We start from the raw sequence: 15,259 nt of genomic DNA on the forward strand, positions 1-15,259 counted from the left end.
ACTGGCTAAAAGACAGGGGACAAAGGGTAGGAATAAATGGTAAATTTTCAGAATGGAGAGGAGTAACTAGTGGTGTCCCCCAAGGGTCAGTCCCAGGACCAATCCTATTCAACTTATTCATAAATGATCTGGAGAAAGGGGTAAACAGTGAGGAGGCAAAGTTTGCAGATGATACTAAACTGTGAAGAACTTCAAAAAGATCTCACAAAACTAAGTGATTGGGCAACAAAATGGCAAATGAAATTTAATGTGGATAAATGTAAAGTAATGCACACTGGAAAAAATAACTCCAACTAAACATACAATATGATGGGGGCTAATTTAGCTGCAACTAATCAGTAAAGAGATCTTGGAGTCATCGTGGATAGTTCTCTGAAGATATCTATGCAGTGTGCAGCGGCAGTCAAAAAAGCAAACAGGATGTTAGGAATCATTAAAAAAAGGATAGAGAATAAGACAGAGAATATATTATTGCCCTTATATAAATCCATGGTATGCCCATATATTGAATACTGCATACAGATGTGGTCTCCTCATCTCAAAAAAGATATACTGGCATTAGAAAAAGTTCAGAAAAGGGCAATTAAAATGATTAGGGGTTTGGAACGGGTCCCATATGAGGAGAGATTAAAGAGGCTAGGACTCTTCAGCTTGGAAAAGAGGAGACTAAGGGGGGATATGATAGAGGTATATAAAATCATGAGTGGTGTGGATAAATTGAATAAGGAAGTTATTTACTTGTTCCCATAATATAAAAACTAGGGGCCACCAAATGAAATAGATGGGCAGCAGGTTTAAAACAAATAAAAGGAAGTTCTTCTTCACACAGTGCACTGTCAACCTGTGGAACTCCTTGCCTGAGGAGGTTGTGAAGACTAGGACAGTAACAGGGTTTAAAAGAGAACTAGATAAATTCTTGGAGGTTAAGACCATTAATGGCTATTAGCCAGGATGGGTAAGGAATGGTGTCCCTAGCTTCTGTTTGTCAAAGGATGGAGATGGATGGCAAGAGAAATTACTTGATCATTATCTATTGGGTTCACTCCCTTTGGGGCACCTGGCATTGGCCACTGTCGGTAGACAGGATACTGGGCTGGATGGACCTTTGATCTGACACAGTATGGCTGTTCTTATGCCTTGTGAGGTATCATTTTAAAAATATGATCTGTTGAACATTAAAATCCTGTTGGATTGTATGTGCTATCATTATATTTGAGGTTATGAAGTATTGCTGTATGTGTTACTGAAAGATATTGTGAGGTTGGGAACACACACACCCAGTCTTTCAGGTACAACCATGGAGTAGCCAGATGGCATTAATGGCTCAGCAACACCCATCAAGAAAAGAATCCACTATCCTAGAGATTTCTTGGAGGAGGCATGTATGCCATGGGGGGCATCTTCACAGCAAAGATCTTTCCAGCGAGCTGGAAGAAAGAGGGGAAGTGACATCATCACTTGGCCTCTCTCTCCCCCCCCCCCGCCCCCACAATATCTGGAGGAATATCTAGGGGACAAAGACTTTGAACTGGGGAGGATGGCCCCAAGTTGAAAAAGAGTCCAAGCCTGTGTATTGAGGATCTGTGACCTGTTTGTACCATCTGTCAAGGTGATACACTGTTTGATTCAAATCCTGTTTAGTTTGTAGAACTCAGACTGAAATTATTTTTATTTCTCAGGTAACCAATTTTGATCTCTATGCCTGCTACTTATAATCACTTAAAATCTATATTTCTGTAGTTAATAAATCTGTTTTATATTTTACCAAAACAGTGTGTTTTGGTTGAAGTGCTTGGGAAATCTCAGCTCAGTTTATGAAGGCTAGTGTGTTTCCTCTCCATTCTGAGGGAGTGGCAAACTGGCCAGGCTTCTGAACAGTGCAAGATGGTACAGTTCTGGGGTGCAAGGCTGGGAGCTGGGGGAACTGGCTGAAACCTTTTTATTGTTTGTTCATGAGTGGCTGGGAGATCATTCATGTAACACAGTTCACTGTGTTCCTGCCTGTGGATGACTGTGTAAGTGCAGTGCCTGCCAGAAGTTTGTAGCTTGCCACCAGAATCAGTGTGAGAGGCAGCCAGGTTGGTGGGACAGAGGGCTCAGCGGTCCCATGGTCCAGGTTTCACGCCGGGGACTCTGTCACAGTAAGATATTGTCTTAAAAACATAAGAATAGCCATGTTGGATCAAACCAGTGGTCCATCTAGACCAGTATCCCGTCTTCCAACAATGTCTGGTGCAAGATGCTTCAGAGGGAATGAACAGAACCAGAGTATTTTATTGAGTGATCCAGTTCCAGCTGGATCCAACAACCCCTGTTGTCCAGTTCCAGCTTCTGGCTGTCAGAGGTTTAGGGACACCCAGAGCATGGGGTTGCATCCCTGACCATCTTGGCTAATAGCCATTGAAGGACCTATCCTCCAATAATTTATCTCATTTTTTTTAACCAAGTTATACTTTTGGCCTTCACAATACCCTGGGACAATGAGTTCCACATGCTGACTGTGTGTTGTGTGAAGAAGTACTTCCTTAGGTTTGTTTTAAAGGTGCTTCCATTAATTCCATTGGTCAACCCCAGTTTGTGTGTTATGTAAATGGTTAAACAACACTTCCTTATTCACTTTCTCCACACTATTCAGGATTTTATAGACCTCTGTCTTATCTCCCTTAAGTCGTCTCTTTTTGAAGCTGAACAGTCCCAGTCTTCTCATATGGAAGCTATTTCAGACCCCTAATAATTTTTGGTGACCTTCTCCATACTTTTTCCAATTGTAATATTTCTTTTAGAGGTGGGGCAACCAGAACTGCACACACTATTCAAGCTGTGGGCATACAATGGATTTATAAATGGCATTATAATATTTTCTGTCTTATTCTATATCCAGTTCTTAATGGTTCCTAACATTGTTAGATTTTTTGACTTCACATTGAGCAGGTGTTTTCAGAGCACTATCTATGATGACTCCATGATCTCTTTTTTGAGAGGTAACAGCTAACTTGGACCCCATTATTTTATATGTATAGCTGGGATTATGTTTTCCAATGTGCATTACTTTGCGTATATCAACACTAAATTTCATCTGCCATTTTGTTGCCCAGTCACCCAGTTTTGTGAGCTCCCTTTGTAACTCTTCATAGTCTGCTTGGACCTAACTATCTTGAGTAGTTTAGTCTCATCTGCAAACTCTGCCAGATCACTGTTTACCCTTTTCCCCAGATCATTTATGAATGTGTTGAACAGCGCTGGTTCCAGTATAGATTCTTGGGGGACCCCACTATTTACCTCCCTCTACTGTTTAAACTGACCATTTATTCCTACCCTTTGTTTCCTATCTTTTAACCAGTTACTGATCCACGATAGGACCTCCCCTCTTATCTCATTACAGCTAACTTTGCTTAAGAGCCTAGGCTGAGGAACCTTCTGAAAGTCCAACTACACCTCTACCCTGATATAACGTGATCCGATATAACACAAATTCGGATATAACACGGTAAAGCAGTGCTCCGGGGGGGCGGGGCGGTGCGCTCCGATGGATCGAAGCAAGTTAAATATAACGCGGTTTCACCTATAACGTGGTAAGATTTTTTGGCTCCTGAAGACAGCGTTATATCGAGGTAGAGGTGTACACTATATCCATTGGATTACCCTTGTGCACATGTTGACCAGGTTTTTGTTGACCACCTAAAAGAATTCTAATCGATTGGTGAGGCATGATTTCCCTTTAAAAAAACTGTGTTGACTTTTCCCCAATGAATCGTGTTCATCTTTGTGTCTGATAATTCTATTCTTTACTCAAGTATCAGAGGGGTAGCCGTGTTAGTCTGGTTCTGTAGAAGCAGCAAAGAATCCTGTGGCACCTTATAGACTAACAGACGTTTTGCAGCATGAGCTTTCGTGGGTGAATACCCACTTCTTCAGATGCACCCACGAAAGCTCATGCTGCAAAACGTCTGTTAGTCTATAAGGTGCCACAGGATTCTTTGCTGCTTCTATTCTTTACTATATTTTCAACCAATTTGCTTGGTACTGAAGTTAGGCTTACTGGTCTGTAATTACCAGATTCACCTCTGGAGCCTTTCTTAAAAATCACTGTCACATTAGATATCCACCAGTCATCTGATACAGAGGCTGATTTAAGCAATAGATTACATACCACAGTGAGTAGTTCTGTAATTTCATATTTGAGTTCCTTCAGAATTCTTGGGGGAAATTCATCTGGTCCTGGTGACTTATTACTCCTTACTCTATCATTTTGTTCCAAAAGCTCCTCTATTGACACTTCAGTCTGGGACAGTTAATCAGATTTGTCACCTAAAAAGAATGGCTCAGGTGTGGAAATCTCCCTCACATCCTGTGCAGTGAACACCAGTGCAAAGAATTCAGTTAGCTTGTGTGTAACGGCCTTGTCTTCCTTGAGTTCTTGTTTAGCACCTTGCTCATCCTGTGGCTCACTGATTGTTTGACAAGCTTCACGGTTCTGATGTGCTTAACAAAATGTTGCTGTTAGTTATTGTGTCTTTTGCTAGTTGCTCTTTAAATTCTTTTCTGGCTAGCCTAATTATACTTTTACACTTGACTTGCCACAGTTTATGTTCCTTTCTATTTTCCTTAGTAGGATTTGACTTCCAATTTTGAAAAGATTTCTTTTTGTCTCTAACCATCTCTTTTACTCCATCTTGATTTATTTTAAAAATTCAGTTGTATTGCAATTGCTAGAAGGCTTTGTTTTACATGGGCATTCTTTAACACAACAATTGTTAAATGTTTTGGTTTTAATAACTGCAATCAGTTAATCTAATTTCTATGCTCAGTGGCTGCTTTCGGCTTTTGGAGTGCTTTTTCCTTAGGTTACAGTGAAGCCTGAGGTTTGTTCTGAAAGCAGGCTTTGAATGTGTTGCTCCCTGTGTCCTGTTATCTCCTAATTGTTCAACAACATTGCCTCAAGTACAAATTAGTAATTGGACCTTTATAAGGAGCTTTGAGATCTACAGATGAAAAGTGCTAAGTACAAAGTAAAGTATTATTCCATACTTTTAAATGTAAATGAATATAAAAAGGTAAAACAAAAGGTGACTGCTTTAATAGATAAGAATGTATTAGGTTTTTCAAAATATCATTTTTATGTCCTGGGAGTCTAATCATTTCCAGTTCCTTCCTGCTACTTATTTACATATTCATATGTATCACAGATAATTGGTAGTTAATTTTTATAGTACTTAAGAGAACATGAAAGAAAATATTTCAGATACTAAGTTATCTGTGCTCCTTAAGTTAAAAATAAAAATCCTAGCTGAGAACTTGGATATGTTTGGACTGTGTGTGTCATTGGGGAAAACTATGGAACTCAGGTAATTCTAAATGGATCAACTGATCTGAATATACTTATATCCTTTCCTCTCTCCCATCTCTACCCCAATCTGCCTTTAAAAAAAGTAAATAAATGAAAAAGGCTGAGCATTGCAGCACCTAACATTTAAGTGCTCAGCCACCCACTAGAATCCACAAACTCTGGGTCAGGTGCTTAAGCTCCCTGTAGAATGCATGGGGAGACATAGGTTCCTAAGAATGGGATCCACAAAAGCCAGCAAGTTGTTAGCCCCACCCCTCTCTGGGAGTTGGACACGCACACACAAAGAATTAAAGATAATCCAGTGTAGTATTGATGACTGCTCCCAACTATGTAATCTTTCAGGTTTTGTGTCCAACATAAGAATTCTGGTAAGAGTTTTGAAAAACCCTAATAATAAGGTTAGGCCAAGAGCATGTGGTGTCAGTTATCTCTGGAATGCCATTTATGTCTTATCACCAGTGTCTTTTTTTTTTTCTGTTTGCAAAATATTGCTAAGCTGAAGAGGCCTTTGTCACTTCCAATATTGATTACTGGGATTCTTTTTTGTTACTAGGCTAACAAACTGTTTCATAGGCTCCAGTTGTGTGAAACATTGCAAAAAGTACAAAAAATCAAATCTACACTTCCCTTCACTCCTCCATTCTGTGCAGTGGCTGATAGTTCAGCAACTCTTTGATTTCAAGGTTTTGCGCTTTATGTAAAACTTCACAGCCTGCTATACTTGGGCGCTTTTCTTCTGCCTGAGGATCAGGAGATGCTGCACAGCTTGCTGTTTTACCTAAACAGAATTCCTGGGGCCCACTGTGTTCTTTGTCATCCTGGAAAAACTCTTTTTGTTCAAGTTTTAAATGTAGAATGCCGTTTTTCTTATTTAAACGGATTTTGTAGTATTCAGATTGGATATTAACTTGTTACTGGGAAATGCTTTCCCATTTCTTGTTGAAACATCATACAATATGACATGGATTGTGTCTTATTATTGTAGCAATTAGCAAATTGTTATACTTTCCTATATGCAGCTGATCTTTTTAGTAGAGGATGGTGGTTAGGTAGATATTCCGTTCTTTCTTCCTTGAAAAATAAAGTTCCAGAATTGTCAAAATGAAACAAAACAAAAAAAAATGACATTTTCAAAACCACAAGTTCTATTTTTTGGTTCAAAGTGATTTTTTTATATAGAAATTTAAGTTAATTTCTAGTAAAAATATTTGAAAATCCAATAAAACTCAGATCAGGTCAACTGAAATGTTGTTTGATTTTTAAAAAATATTTCATTTCAATTTTGACTATTTTTAGTTTGTGAACATTTTTGAGATTTTGATTTTCATCCTGATTCGGGATGGGAAAATCTTTTAAATCTTGAAAATTATCATGGGATGGGAAAGCCATTTCCTGCCCAGCTCTAATAGCCTCCAACTTAAAAATAATTTCCAATCTCCTCCTGTGGTATAGGGCATGGATGCTCCTTAGGCAGCAGAACTGGCATGTTTCTGCTACACAAAGCAGTTGAGAGGCTGTGCACAAGGTGTCTGCATTTTGGAAGTGAATTAAGCTAAACGGAATTAAGGCCACTTTAAAATTTAAGAACATCCACACAGGGGCTTAATGCGGTTTAACTAATCCACTTTTTATTCACAACTTTAGTTAATTCAAATTAATTTTTCTGAGTGTCCCCATGTAGACAAGCCCCAAGTCCTGAGGAGCCAGAGAGAGTGTTTCTCCCATCTAGTCCATGTCATGTCTGTGACTAAAACTGTGCAAGTTATACTAAGTTCTTGCAAAGAGAACATAATTATATTCCCAAAGATCCTACCATATGCTCTGTCATGAACTAGGTGGGGGGTGGGAAGGGAGGTTGAGCACAATATGGTACATATGATTTGCCCACCTCTTGGGTACAAATTAAAAATTGATATGACCATGGATAAATCCCCTGCAAAGCAGCCTATAAAAAGGGATTAAGGTAAGGCTGTCCAAAGCAGAGATTAATGACCCATCTGTGGGAGATAAAGATGAATAGTCAACCAGTTGGAACACTGGTTTTGTGATCTGTATTCCAAGTGTTTTTAATAAATCAACCAATCTATTTATATCTAGATAGATAAATATAGTTATATATACACATGATGAGTGCTTGAGTATAAATTGTTTCAGGGTTTACTAGCTATACAATAATCAATTACTTAAAAATAGCTGCTTTGTTAAAGTAATGTGAGGTGACAATCTGCATTATTTAACCCTGCATATGTTATTTGTATCCTTGTCCAATATCTTTAAGAAGCCCAGTCACTGTTTTACTACTGCTTCCACAGTGTTATACAGTGGTAATTCCAAGTGATTTATACCTTAAGGGAAAAAATAAAATAATGTATTTTAGTATAGGTCAGAAATTATATAAACAGAGCTTGACAGGAAAGGGTGAGGATTTTGGCTGCCACTTTGTTCTGTGCATAGCAGACAGGATGTGTGTATGTGGGTGATTGTGTGTGAGAGAGAGAGAACATGCTGATTCCCTGTCTTCCAGTAAAGACATTTCAAATAAAAACAAACTCTTGATTTTTGTGAACTAGCTTACCAAACACTGCCATCTATAACGTCCACTAGGTTGCCCTTAGACTAGTAACTTGAGGAAATACAGAAGGGGGAGCCAGGAGATTTGACTCAATTCCAGGATCTCTCACATACTTACTTTTGTGACCTAGGGTACAAGACACTTAACTGTGCAGTGTCTCCCTGATCCCTCTGATGCTGTAGTAGTATTTTTAAGGTTAGTTACAGTAGACTGCTTCACCTCCCTATTTAAGGTATTAGTCCAAACTGAAAAACTTCGTAAAATATTGTACAAATGTAATTGTAAAGTCCATTATTCATCATGTCGTACTGATTTGGATATCAAACTTTCTTAGTCTATTAGTAAAAGGATGGTTCATATACACTTACCCAGGGCTCTGACAGTGAAGCTTACACATCAGCACTTGTAACAGAAGTTCTTTGGCCAAATTATACCCCCGGATATATCTGTGCAACCTTATTGCCACCAGCAGATTTACATTGGTGTAAATGAAGACAACATGATTCACATTGTACAATGAATGACAATAACTAATCTTCCATGTCAGCTTCCAGCTCCAGTATGAACTTGGAACAGACAGACAGGTAAATGAAATCTGCACCTGTGATCTGTGGCAGAGTTGGACACCTTTTCAGGTTCTACAGCTCCTGACTGGATAACTCTTATGTCAGGATCATGTTATCCTGACACGCTAGGACACACTATCATATCTGGTGATGTCAAAGTTATATTTGTGATAAAAAGAGATTTGTCCATATTTATAAACTCTTTAATCAGGCAGCAACCAAATTGAGAAAGAGTGCTGATAAAAGTCTATTCATGCTAATTTAAATTGATCACTGATTGATTAACCTAGTTTCTGCATGAAACCTAGTCTCTCTATCGAAAACTGTTTAGTTTTAAAGAATCCTGTGGCACCTTATAGACTAACAGACGTTTTGCAGCATGAGCTTTCGTGGGTGAATACCCACTTCATCGGATGCAAGTAGTGGACATTTCCAGGGGCAGGTATATATATGCAAGCAAGAAGCAAGCTAGAGATAACGAGGTTAGTTCAATCAGGGAGGATGAGGCCCTGTTCTAGCAGTTGAGGTGTGAAAACCAAGGGAGGAGAAACTGGTTCTGTAGTTGGCAAGCCATTCACAGTCTTTGTTTAATCCTGAGCTGATGGTGTCAAATTTGCAGATGAACTGAAGCTCAGCAGTTTCTCTTTGAAGTCTGGTCCTGAAGTTTTTTTGCTGCAGAATGGCCACCTTAAGATCTGCTATTGTGTGGCCAGGGAGGTTGAAGTGTTCTCCTACAGGTTTTTGTATATTGCCATTCCTGATATCTGATTTGTGTCCATTTATCCTTTTCCTTAGAGACTGTCCAGTTTGGCCGATGTACATAGCAGCGGGGCATTGCTGGCATATGATGGCGTATATTACATTGGTGGACGTGCAGGTGAATGAACCGGTGATGGTGTGGCTGATCTGGTTAGGTCCTGTGATGGTGTCGCTGGTGTAGATATGTGGGCAGAGTTGGCATCGAGGTTTGTTGCATGGATTGGTTCCTGAGCTAGAGTTACTATGGTGCGGTGTGCAGTTACTGGTGAGAATATGCTTCAGGTTGGCAGGTTGTCTGTGGGCGAGGACTGGCCTGCCACCCAAGGCCTGTGAAAGTGTGGGATCATTGTCCAGGATGGGTTGTAGATCCCTGATGATGCGTTGGAGGGGTTTTAGCTGGGGACTGTATGTGATGGCCAGTGGAGTCCTGTTGGTTTCTTTCTTGGGTTTGTCTTGCAGTAGGAGGCTTCTGGGTACACGTCTGGCTCTGTTGATCTGTTTCCTTATTTCCTCGTGCGGGTACTGTAGTTTTGAGAATGCTTGGTGGAGATTTTGTAGGTGTTGGTCTCTGTCTGCGGGGTTAGAGCAGATGCGGTTGTACCTCAGTGCTTGGCTGTAGACAATGGATCTTGTGGTGTGCCCAGGATGGAAGCTGGAGGCATGAAGGTAGGCATAGCGGTCGGTAGGTTTTCGGTATAGGGTGGTGTTAATGTGACCATCACTTATTTGCACCGTGGTGTCTAGGAAGTGGACCTCCCATGTAGATTGATCCAGGCTGAGGTTGATGGTGGGGTGGAAGCTGTTGAAATCGTGGAGGAATTTTTCCAGAGTCTCCTTCCCATGGGTCCAGATGATGAAGATGTCATCAATGTAGCGTAGGTAGAGAAGGAGCGTGAGTGGACGGGAGCTGAGGAAGCGTTGTTCCAGGTCGGCCATAAAAATATTGGCATATTGTGGGGCCATGCGGGTGCCCATAGCGGTGCCACTGATCTGGAGATATATATTGTCATCAAAACCTCCCTGGCCACACAATAGCAGATCTTAAGGTGGCCATTCTGCAGCAAAAAAACTTCAGGACCAGACTTCAAAGAGAAACTGCTGAGCTTCAGTTCATCTGCAAATTTGACACCATCAGCTCAGTATTAAACAAAGACAGTGAATGGCTTGCCAACTACAGAACCAGTTTCTCCTCCCTTGGTTTTCACACCTCAACTACTAGAACAGGGCCTCATCCTCCCTGATTGAACTAACCTCGTTATCTCTAGCTTGCTTCTTGCTTGCATATATATACCTGCCCCTGGAAATGTCCACTACTTGCATCCGATGAAGTGGGTATTCACCCACGAAAGCTCATGCTGCAAAACGTCTGTTAGTCTATAAGGTGCCACAGGATTCTTTGCTGCTTTTAAAGATCCAGACTAACACGGCTACCGCTCTGATACTTGTTTAGTTTTAATTACTAAGTGGAAAAATGTATTTGCATGTGGACTGAATGACCTTATACGACAAAACTGAATCTTTGTACACTTTTTGTCAAAGCAAGTAATGGAATTAGTTCACAGAATGAACTAATTAATGACTGGTCACATTTCGCTTTCATAAGGGAAATAGTTTTGAGTTTTAGAAACACAGAAAAATCTGCAATATATTTTAGAGGGCCCTCAATTAAAATAATCCACAAATTAGTTTTTCAAAATGCTAAAAAAACTCAAGTGCTTGTGACCTAGGGACTCTTAGTGCCAACTGGCAGAGGGCACAGGGGTGCATAAGGGCTACAGGGTTCCCCTGGATCTGGGATCTACATACTAGTTCATCAAAGCATGTCATGTAAAGTCTCTAATGAAAGTCTGTGTAAGACTGGTCATCATAATCATGCAAGATTAATGTACAGAAAATATGCGAGAAATTCTGTCTATATATTGAAAATTATATTCTTTAGGTCTACGAGTTAAGGTGATCCACATACTCCTGTCAGTCAAGGGAGAATAGATGCTTTTCTCTCAGTGGTTGTTCATGTGCAAATTTAGTTTTGTATGAGTTCACAATAGACTCCCATTTACAGGCTGAGCCAAATGCTAATCAATAGATAGCAGGGGCTGCAAGGAGAATAAACAGCAGGGCTCTCCTGTTTAGAAGCAAAGACAATGAACTTTTGGGACTCTCTTTGGGGTGCACATGAATCCTTAGTTATACATCATTGGGTAGCAGGCTGCCAGCAGGAGTGGCCTTATGAAAGAAGGCTTTCAGCCATCCTCATTGGAAAAATGCTGTGAGAAGGACTTTGGGGTTAGCAGGACCTTATTAGACAAGAAGGTAATTTGTTAGGTGAGATTAGGCTCTAGAATGTGTGTTATGACTCTCTTTTATTGCTTCCAATATTTCTGTTTGCTGTCATATGAGTGGAGTTATGGAGGTGACTCCTGGAAGGCACAGACAAGACTTCCTCATGCTAAAGGCAGGTTGTAGCAAGGTGCCTCACAACCTGGGGAGTGTCACATTCTTTTAACAAGATTTACACTGTATTGTCCCCCAAACCTGAGATTTCTAAGTGATAGAATCTCAGCTAAACTTGTCTGGAAGTGACCTATAGCAAAGGCCAGGATGGCTTTTGAATAGTCCTTGATGTTAGGCATAGTGTAAAGCAGCTTCTGCTCTAATAGAACAGTGAGGCTATTGCTACCGTGATGCAAACAGCATATTCGCAGGGGACTAAATAGCTCATCTCTGTGTCATTATTTCAAATCCAGCCCAGGTCAGCAGTGCCTGAAAATTTTTACCTTAGGATGGCTGTTCAGCAACCTAAGTGATGTGAGTTCCCTGTGGATAGGTGACTCCATCACCTCTACAATTGGCACTAATAGGTCTCTTTGCTCACAATCTTAGCAGAGAATGGGCAATGGATAGTGATTTACCCACTCACCTTTGAGAAGGTTAGTAGGTTCAGTGTAGAGAAATGGTGGGGTAAGGAGAGGCAGTGGTAGTGCAAGCTTCTCATGCTGCATCTTTTCTGAAGAGACTTCAATCTCCAGGGCTTTCAATATGGCAACTTTCACAAGTGCCAAAATCACATGAATAAAAAGAAAATCCTCCCCCTTTGTATTCCCTGATTACTTCCCTTTATACAATGCTGATAAATTAATACTATTAACTGGCTGCCCCATCAGATACGATTACCTGTGTGAAAAACATATAGTTTTACTATTAGATTAGCTCCAAGTCTGACATAACCTCACGTACAACCTTTAGCCACGCTGGTGTGATAAAGCAGGGAATATAGATAAAACAGATTTGCTATTAATTACTCTATTGGAGATATTTACAGAGTAACCGTGCAATGCTTTCAAGCAATTTTGATGCTATGGACAGTAAAGGTATCAACATTTATTTAAGGTATTGAAAAAGTTTGCAGAGTAACTGTGCAGTTCTTTCAAGCAATTTTGATGCTATGGACAGTAAAGATATTGGAAAGTAATTTGTAAGTGATGATTTGTCACCACTTTTGTAGAGAAGAGTAATATTAGCTGGTTCCCAGAACACAAGGTGCCATAGCCGAGGTGAATAATAAATAAAATTTGTATTTGTGAGTCTATAGACTTCGGAGGATATTATAATTTACAAGTTAACATTTGTTTCTTCATTCTGCATTCCAGGGAGTTGAATTCCAAATATAGGACTTCGCAAATTTTTCCAATCACTTTGCTTAGTGCAACAATTACAAGACATTTATAATAAAACTGTCAAACACAGCTCAATTCAAAGCATATCCAGGGTAAGTAAAACATTTTCTGTAGTGGGAAAAGTATGTGGTTCATGATGAAAAACTGGAAATAGGCTCACAGACTAGCTCAATGCAAAGCCTTAATTTACTTGCAAACTACACATTTTGCCCTTGATTTCACAAAATTGAAGAGTAAGAGGGATGTCATTTGTAACCTAATATCCCTTCCCTTTTGTCATGGCTTAGGATACATGACAAAATGTCACTGATATGATTTAGATACTTTTATTTCTCACAAGGCTACCTAGAAAAGTAAGGAATCATTTCTAGTATAAGAGCAATCTTTATCCAAATGAATCAACATGGGCAAAGCTAATTCATTTACAAATTTGAATGAGTATTTACAGAAAATCTTTTGTAGTATTTCCTCAGTTCTACAATTCATCCTATTAGACCCTCTGCAAAATATTCAGAGTTAAGCAAATGACACTATGCTTGTTGTGCAAACAATATAATTGCTCACAACATGTCAGCTTATATTTGCTAGTCTACTGGCAATCCCACAGCCATAAATATAGTTGTGGATGGGGAAAAGGTGTGAGAACTGGAGAAAGAGAAGGAGAGAAGCAAAAACCCAGTGGAATTAATGTTATTATTGTCACTGCCACCCCATTAGGCCTAATTTTCTGAGCTATAAATTAGAAGAAGAAAGTAATATCTGGAAAGTTTTCCAGACTATCTTTAAAAGTAGTGAGGTACTTGATATCAGGTGCATGAAATAGAATTCCTATCTGAAGTAATGGCATTGTGAACACTGAGAAAATAGCAATTTTTGCTGGTGCTGTCCTCAGTTGAATTCTCAGTTTCCAGTTCAGTAAGAGCATTTGCTACTTGTAGACCTTTCATTAAGGAAATAGTGTCTAATTAATCTGGAGGAAACTTAAGCTATATCTTTAATTTACATTTAGGTGATCTACAAAGACCCAGTATCTGCATGCCATTCTCTACAGCCCTCAGAAATCCATTTAACTCTGTATTCAAGTTGAGGTTCTAGTCCCTAGTCTCTTAGCCTTTCCTCTGTGACTGAGTACACCTTGCTTTACAAGCATGCTCCAACTGGGCTCAGTAGGGTAGAACTTCTTTCCACAGGAAATCAAGATAACCTGATTGCCCTCAGGATGCAATTCAAAATGCCCCCCATTCCCTCCCACCCAAAAAAGTCTTAGCTTAGTGAGGATGCTGGGATAATGGAAGAATGGGCCACTGGCAATCCTCCTACAGATTGGAGGAAAAAACCTAACTCCTAAAAAGTTTTAGGTAACAGAAGTCATACTGATTAGAGTTGATGTAGCTCAGGTCTCTTGTTCGGCAGTTTATAATTCCATTGCATCCTGTACTTGGCATTAAGTTACCATGGTGCTGGATAGTTTACAAACGAATAAGAACAGATAGAACAATGCAGGTGCCATGTAATCTGTTTGGTATTAATAATCAGATCATTTTTACCAATCTCTCTTACATGCTTTGTATTTCTGGAGAGTATCTGTATTGTCTGTTTCAGATGCACTTAGTTTGGAGGATGGAGAAAAGAAGAGGACAATGCATTAGCCCCAAACAGTTTGCTTACAAGAACATCCTTCCAGTACTCTATATTACTATGGGGTGGAAACATGAGGTCAGATTTGCAGCTGATGTAATTTGATACTATTCCAGAAAATACACCCATTTGCCCCAGCTGAGTATCTGGGCAGTGGTATCAATTCTGAATCTGAGACATAAATCAATAAATGTTACCAACACATGATCTGACCTGTGAAATAATTGTATGATTCTGGAACCTGAAAACATCTGAAAACAAAGGCAGAGATGTAAAGCTGTACCAATACGAATGTGTGAAGTTTTAAATCTCTCACTCAGCAGAATTCTTCATCATAAGAATAAGATACTTTAAGAATAGATTTAACATTAATCCAAAATAACAGAGTCTCCCTCCAAATGACTAAGACTTGGCAGATATGGGCAAGTTTTTTTTTTTTAACCTTCCCTTGGTTTCAAATTTCCCAATTCCCTTTCTCTTTTCACCCCATTAATTATGCAGATGCCAGATTAGTACCAACACAGGCTTATATTCAAATTACTATTGCTGATTTCCCAAATGGATGGGGGGAATGTTAACAATATTGGCATCTAGTAGGTGGAGTTGAGTACAACCATGCCTTTCTGATCATACGATTGCCAGCACAGGCATCTGTGATTTGTTTTGCTGTCCTTTAAATTCTCAAGCACTTCTTTCCCTT

At 39.6% G+C, this 15,259-nt stretch overlaps 1 long non-coding RNA gene across 4 annotated transcripts in view; it reads left to right on the plus strand.

Annotated features, from left to right (window-relative positions):
• Positions 1-14,754, plus strand: part of LOC123372716 — a 159,214-nt gene extending 144,460 nt beyond the window's left edge. For all 4 annotated transcript variants that reach the window (XR_006580416.1, XR_006580418.1, XR_006580415.1 and 1 more), the window contains 2 exons: positions 12,895-13,013; positions 14,524-14,754. This is a non-coding gene — a long non-coding RNA (uncharacterized LOC123372716). The remainder of the gene's footprint in view (positions 1-12,894; positions 13,014-14,523) is intronic.
• Positions 14,755-15,259: the final 505 nt, after the last annotated feature.

This window comes from Mauremys mutica, chromosome 6 (assembly GCF_020497125.1).
Source record: "Mauremys mutica isolate MM-2020 ecotype Southern chromosome 6, ASM2049712v1, whole genome shotgun sequence".
In the NCBI taxonomy this organism is placed as follows: Eukaryota; Metazoa; Chordata; order Testudines; family Geoemydidae; genus Mauremys; species Mauremys mutica.